A 7,727-nucleotide genomic window follows, 5' to 3' on the forward strand; every position below is an offset into this window, starting at 1 on the left:
TCACCAAAAACATCTTACAGAGAAAGAAATCCTAGCTGTCCTGGATGGAGATGTGCTTTCTGATATTGACACACCGTCAGAGAGCAGTTCAGAAGAAGAATTAGGGCAATGAAATTGTGTTGTTTCAAACTGTTCCAAACTACAAAATTTTATAATAATTTCTGAATCTGATTCTAGTGACGATGATGCGTCAGTCTCTCAGAGTGAAAGGAAGTGGGAAAAGATAAATCTGTCAAATAGTTTGCCAGCATGTGCAAAGGAAGTGGGCCCAGTTTTGCAGCATTCGTAGAAAGAGAGACAGCAGTGTTTTTCTCACTGCTGTACCTCAATGTGAACCGAAAGTTTGATGTTTTAAAGTAATTTGTACATTCAAGAAAAACAAAGGAGAGTGAAGTAGGAGAAATGCAGGCATTTTTAGGACTCCAGTTCGCTTGTCTCATCTGAATCATTACTTGTCAAGTGGCACTGACATTGCAGTTCCTATCGTACCAAAAACAAGGCAGCGTCATAGATACTTTGAAATTCTTGCAAATATTCACGTAAATGACAACAGGGTTTTGCCGAAATATAGCTCTGATAAACTTCGTAAAATTAGACCCTTGACTGAGGCTTTCAATAAAAACTTTCAGCTTTTGAAGTTGTCTAATGAACGTTTGGAGCATAGCATTGTATGACAGTGAAACATGGACTGTGGGAAAACCGGAACAGAAGAGAATCGAAGCATTTGAGATGTGGTGCTACAGATGAATGTTGAAAATTAGGTAGACTGTTAAGGTAAGAAATGAGGAGGTTCTGCGCAGAATCGGAGAGGAAAGGAATATGTGGAGAACACTGACAAGGAGAAGGGACAGGATGATAGAATATTTGTTGAGACATCAAAGGCTGACTTCCATGGTACTAGAGGGAGCTCTAGAGGGCAAAAACTGTAGACGGAGATGGAGATTGGAATACATGCAGCAGATAAGTGAGGGCGTAGGTTGCAAGTGCTACTCTGAGATGAAGATTTTGGTACAGGAGAGAAATTCGTGGTGTGCTGCATCAAACCAGTTATAAGACTGAAAAAAAAGTGCTGTTCAGTCCATTGATAAAATTACCGTTCCGTTCAAAGTCACCCAACTCTGAGGAGAGGCTACAGACAATGGTGTAGAGCTTACATGCATGGTTTTGTATACGATTTTGAGGAGCACTGGCGCGAGAGACTGGACAATGGAGATAAGGGGAGATTTGGGCTAAGCGGCAGTGTTGGGAACTGACTGAAGAGGTCACCCAAAGGATGTGGCTGTACACCAGTGATGAGTTGTTTGAACACCTGAAGGCAAACAACATTTTTGCCTATGAAACTGTTCGTCCTAACAGACAGCATTTTCTAACATATTAGCATGGCACTGATTCTACCAACTTGAGTCGTCAAGATCGGGATGTGACAAAGAAAGGTGTTGTTGTACCTGCAGTTCTCAGAGACTACAATTATCAGCGGGCGGGGTAGACAAGGCAGGTATGTTCCACGCACTATATGACACAAAGAAGGAATTCGAAGAAATGGTGGCGCAGATTGTTCTTCACCCTGCTTGAAATGTCATATGTTAATGCCTATTTCATTTACAGAGATGTTTTGTTACTAGAGTTCAGAAAGAACTTTGCAACGGGACTAACAGCCCAAGAAAGTAACTCTGTAAGAAAAGAGGGCGTCCAGCAGTCAATAACATACTAGAACAACCAAAGAAGAGGACGAGTGCCGTTTCTGTGTCAAAAGACATAACGAAGCTGTATCTGGGTGCCTGTATTTTCCCAAAAGAGCCAACAGAGAGAGGGGGGGGGGGGAATGTGTTCAGTTCGAAAAATATACTCAAAACCTCATTCTAAATGCTCATTCTGCGATATGTTTCTCTGCTGTAATGAAAACAAAGAACTGTTTTCAAGGTTACTGTAAGAAGTCATGTAAATAAAACTGTATGTATCTGAATTTGTCTTTTCTGAGTGTTTCCTCAAATTCCTGACGGTAAGTACCAGCAAGAATAATTTACACTAAAACATAGAAAAAACTATTTTTACTTTACTAGGGATTATTTTGTGCCAAAAGCAAAATAATTATAAATAAATTAAAAAATGGTAATTGATACAATGTATAAAGGGTTAAAAGTAGATGCATTGTGTATTTCGTTCAGAGAGATAAATCGGAATTTCTAGCATCACAAAATTACGCTGGACACATGACGAAATGAAGGTGTTTTGGTATCACAGCCGATGAGTCACGCTGGAACACGTAGACTCACGTTGTTTGCTGTCACTTTCATCTCAGCACTGAAAGTTATGACAATAGATGGAAGTGATTGCTTGTTGCTCTACGTTTGTTAAAGTCTGCGTTAGTTATTCATTCTGATCAAGATATGCCTCGAACCTGAGTGGATAGCGTAAATTCTTTTTGTTATATGTGTGCAGAATTAACTCTTGACTACACTACTGACTGATTGCTTAAAAACCCACGTCATTTCTATCCTTTGCTGTTCCAAAGATTTGGAGGAAACGAACCGTCCACACAACGGACTGTTATCTTTTTCTTATAAAAACAGATGAAATAACCTTGACAACAAGGAAAACTGTACAATGGTTCAAAAAATGGTTCCAATGGCTCTGAGCACTATGGGACTTAACAGCTATGGTCATCAGTCGCCTAGAACTTAGAACTACTTAAACCTAACTAACCTAAGGACATCACACAACACCCAGTCATCACGAGGCAGAGAAAATCCCTGACCCCGCCGGGAATCGAACCCGGGAACCCGGGCGCGGGAAGCGAGAACGCTACCGCACGACCACGAGCTGCGGACGTACAATGGTTCAAATGGCTCTGAGCACCATGCGACTTAACAGCTGAAGTCATCGGTCCCCTAGAACTTAGAACCACTTAAACATAACTAACCTAAAGACATCACACACATCCATACCCGAGGCAGGATTCGAACCTACGACCGTAGCTGTCGCGCGGTTTCAGACTGTAGCGCCTAGAACCGCTCGGCTACACCGGCCGGCAAAACTGTACAATATTCTCGTTTACTATCTGCTATATATAAGATATATAGCAAGATGTATGAAACAGGCGAAATACCCTCAGACTTCAAGAAGAATATAATAATTCCAATCCCAAAGAAAGCAGGTGTTGACAGATGTGAAAATTACCGAACAATCAGTTTAATAAGCCACAGCTGCAAAATACTAACACGAATTCTTTACAGACGAATGGAAAAACTAGTAGAAGCTGACCTCGGGGATGATCAGTTTGGATTCCGTAGAAATGTTGGAACACGTGAGGCAATACTGACCTTACGACTTATCTTAGAAAATAGATTAAGGAAAGGAAAACCTACATTTCTAGCATTTGTAGACTTAGAGAAAGCTTTTGACAATGTTGATTGGAATACTCTCTTTCAAATTCTATAGGTGGCAGGGGTAAAATACAGGGAGCGAATGGCTATTTACAATTTGTACAGAAACCAGATGGCAGTTATAAGAGTCGAGGGACATGAAAGGGAAGCAGTGGTTGGGAAGGGAGTAAGACAGGGTTGTAGCCTATCCCCGATGTTATTCAATCTGTATATTGAGCAAGCAGTAAAGGAAACAAAAGAAAAATTCGGAGTAGGTATTAAAATCCATGGAGAAGAAATAAAAACTTTGAGGTTCGCCGATGACATTGTAATTCTATCAGAGACAGCAAAGGACTTGGAAGAGCAGTTGAACGGAATGGATGGTGTCTTGAAGGGAGGATATAAGATGAACATCAACAAAAGCAAAACGAGGATAATGGAATGTAGTCGAATTAAGTCGGGTGATGTTGAGGGTATTAGATTAGGAAATGAGACACTTAAAGTAGTAAAGGAGTTTTGCTATTTGGGGAGCAAAATAACTGATGATGGTCGAAGTAGAGAGGATATAAAATGTAGACTGGCAATGGCAAGGAAAGCCTTTCTGAAGAAGAGAAATTTGCTAACATCGAGTATAGATTTTAGTGTCAGGAAGTCGTTTCTGAAAGTATTTGTATGGAGTGTAGCCATGTATGGAAGTGAAACATGGACGGTAAATAGTTTGGACAAGAAGAGAATAGAAGCTTTCGAAATGTGGTGCTACAGAAGAATGCTGAAGATTAAATGGGTAGACCACATAACTAATGAGGAAGTATTGAATAGGATTGGGGAGAAGAGAAGTTTGTGGCACAACTTGACCAGAAGAAGGGATCGGTTGGTAGGACATGTTCTGAGGCATCAAGGGATCACCAATTTAGTATTGGAGGGCAGCGTGGAGGGTAAAAATCGTAGGGGGAGACCAAGAGATGAATACACTAAGCAGATTCAGAAGGATGTAGGTTGCAGTAGGTACTGGGAGATGAAGAATCTTGCACAGGATAGAATAGCATGGAGAGCTGCATCAAACCAGTCTCAGGACTGAAGACCACAACAACAACAACATATATAAGATCTGTGGAGTGAGCTAACCGAATCACTCTTTCGTTCTCGTCCCATCCATTAAGTCTCCCCCGACCTGTGGTTCTGGGCAACTTTCCTTTTCCATTTCTTAAACGTCGCCAGTCCTTTTCATTCGCCCCTCTTCCTTTCCCTTCAACCCTTCTGCCCGAAGAAGGAGCCACTGGCTCCGAAAACTTGCACATTTACATAACTTTTGTGTTTGTCTTCTCCTACGGCCGCTTGGTGGGTAGATTTTTTTACACTATAAGGGGAGGGGGGGGACATAAAAAGGACGAACCTCAAATGGGACAGAAATTGGTAGATGTGATGTACCTATATAGACAAACAGATGATTACAATTTCAGAAAAATTGGATGATTTATTCAAGAGAAAGAGCTTCACAAATTGAGCAAGTCAGTAACTAGCTGGTCGACTGCTGGCCCTTATACAAGCAGTTATTCGGCTTGGCGTTCATTGATAGAGTTGTTGGATGTCCGCCTGAGAGATGTCGTGACAAGTATTGTCCAACAGGCGCTTTAGATCGTCAAAATCCCGAGCCGATTAGAGCACCCTGCCCATAACGCTCCAAACGTTCTCAGTTAGGGTGAGATATGGCGACACTGCTGGCCAACGTATGGTTCGTCAAGCATGAAAACAAGCAGTAGAACGTCTCATCATGTGCGGGCGGGCATTATTTTGCTGAAATGTAAGCCCAGGATGGTTTGCCGTGAAGGGCAACAAAACGGGGTGTAGAATATCGTCAGATTACTGCTGTACTGTAAGGGTGCTGTGTGTGACAACCATAGGGGTATGGCTATGAAGTGAAATGGCACCCTGTGCCATCACTCCTGGTTGTCAGGCTGTATGGTGGGTGACAGTCAGGTTGGTTCCCCACCACTGTCAGGGGAGTCTCCAGCCACTTCAGTGTGGAATCTCATTGGCTAGAATTGTCTTCAGTGATGAATGGTTCAAATGGCTCTGAGCACTATGGGACTTAACAGCTATGGTCATCAGTCCCCTAGAACTTAGAACTACTTAAACCTAACTAACCTAAGGACAGCACACAACACCCAGTCATCACGAGGCAGAGAAAATCCCTGACCCCGCCGGGAATCGAACCCGGGAATCCGGGCGTGGGAAGCGAGAACGCTACCGCATGACCACGAGCTGCGGACCTTCAGTGATGAGCCCCACTTCGAAGTGAGCCCTGATAATCAGCAAAGACGTGTCCAGAGGTGCACCAGGCAGTAGTGGGACACCAATCTGACCGTCGCCCACCATGCGACCTGACAACAAGGAGTGACGGCCTTGGCCGCCATTTCATTTCGCAGCAGGACTCCTTCGGTTGTCATCAGCAGCACCCTTACAGTACAGCAGTACGTCACGATATTTTACGCCCTGTTTTGTTACCCTCCATGGCAAGCGATCCAGGAGAATGCCCGTCTGCACGTAGCCAGAGCTTCTACTACTTGTCTTCATGCTTGCCAGTCCCTATGTTGGCCAGCAAGGACGCCAGACCTCTCCCCAACGGGGAACACTTGTAGAATTATGGGCAGAGCCCTCCAACCAGGTCGGAATTTTGACAACTGAACGTGCCAGTTGGACAGAATTTAGCATGATATCACTCAGGAGGACATCCTGCAGCTCTATCGATCAATGGCAAGCTGAATAATTGCTTGAATAAGGGCAGAGATGGATCAACACATTATTGACTTGCTCAGTTTGTGAAGCTTTTGCTCTTGAATAAATCATCCAATTTTTCTGAAGTTGTGGTCTTTTGTTTGTCTGTACACATGTATCAAATCTACCAATTTCTATCCCATTTGAATAATTCCTTCGCGGTGCGTCTTTTTTTGTCATGTTAGTAGGTATCTATCCAATTACATTTTCACAAACGGATTATTTTCCTTCATATACAAAGAGAAAGTACAGAACTGCATGACACAATAATCTCTCATCTGCTTCTGCCTTTTAAAAACCTTATAGATCACCTCATCAGGAAACGTGAATTTGTTCAGTTAGAAATCCTGAGAGCACATTCAGGTAGAATAACATAGCACGCCAAGACAATCCTAAGATGTACAGAAATAATACGAGTATCGTTGAGACGAAATATTGTGTATCCATCATTATTATCATAGCAAACATTCTTAGTTGAATAGATTTGGCTTCCAATCATTTGTCAGTCGAGGTGTGAGTGCACTGCCTCACGCGCCGCCCCCACCAGCCAGCCCGCACGCTCTTCGTTCGTTTCTTTCGTCAGTCGACTTGACTGAATCGAGTTATCGAGTAGTTGTAGTTTCCTATGTAGCACGCGCGTCCGCGTCATTGTATCTTACTCTTTTCTGTCTGGCGCATAGATAGCTAATACAAACCTACGAGAAAAGTCGCGGCCATTCTACTGATCTCGATACGTTATCCCGTCCGGCATTTGTTCGAGAAAAATCGCGATTATTCTACTGTTTTCTTGTACAGAGATCCTTCGATTCGTAGCGTTGTAAATACGAACTATTCGCAGAATAGGAAGCTAGTTTACAATCAGAAGCAGAAATACTGAGACTGAAGAATGAATAAATGAAAAGTCCTAGTTGTAGCAAGTGCTAGTGTGAAGATTAGTCAAGAGTAGGAGTGATCAGTTGATTGTGAAGTATTAATAACAGTAATTCATAGTAATTTTTCAGTGAAAATATTGTCACGCAGAAGAAAGTGTAATTAGATGAACGACGAACACTTCCTTCACTTAGGAAGGTTTATTCAGCATTTGCACATACAAGAGCGCGGAGCGAACTGCCACCGGCCAGAACATATACAGTATATATACAGCTACATGATTCACATACCCAATACCCAATTACTTATCAATTACAATAAATTTAATTCGTTAACTATGTCTTACATATCGCTACAGAACATTCCAGCACAATGATTCTTTACATTTGTGGATACTTCTAGAATGTACTCGAACCGAATACAGAAATTAAAATATAACAGTGCAAGTGAGTTTTGAACTCACGACCCTCCATGCAACAGTTTAGGATCATAACCATTTCACCACGGTGTTACCCAGGTTTTTGTGTGACATTGCTCTCTCCTTATGAGAACAGCGTCTCAGTGTTACGTACTCCTAGTCCCGGAACGAGTCATCGGTCCTGTATACTCCGACTCCTGATTACTGATTCTCGCCATGGCGGTGATCTTCTTACAACTTCTTTTGCCGCTACGCTATTCGTCACCTTTCCGCTTGTTGCCTGTCACTAGAGCTTCCAATTT

This window comes from Schistocerca cancellata, chromosome 2, assembly GCF_023864275.1.
Source record: "Schistocerca cancellata isolate TAMUIC-IGC-003103 chromosome 2, iqSchCanc2.1, whole genome shotgun sequence".
Taxonomy (NCBI): domain Eukaryota; kingdom Metazoa; phylum Arthropoda; class Insecta; order Orthoptera; family Acrididae; genus Schistocerca; species Schistocerca cancellata.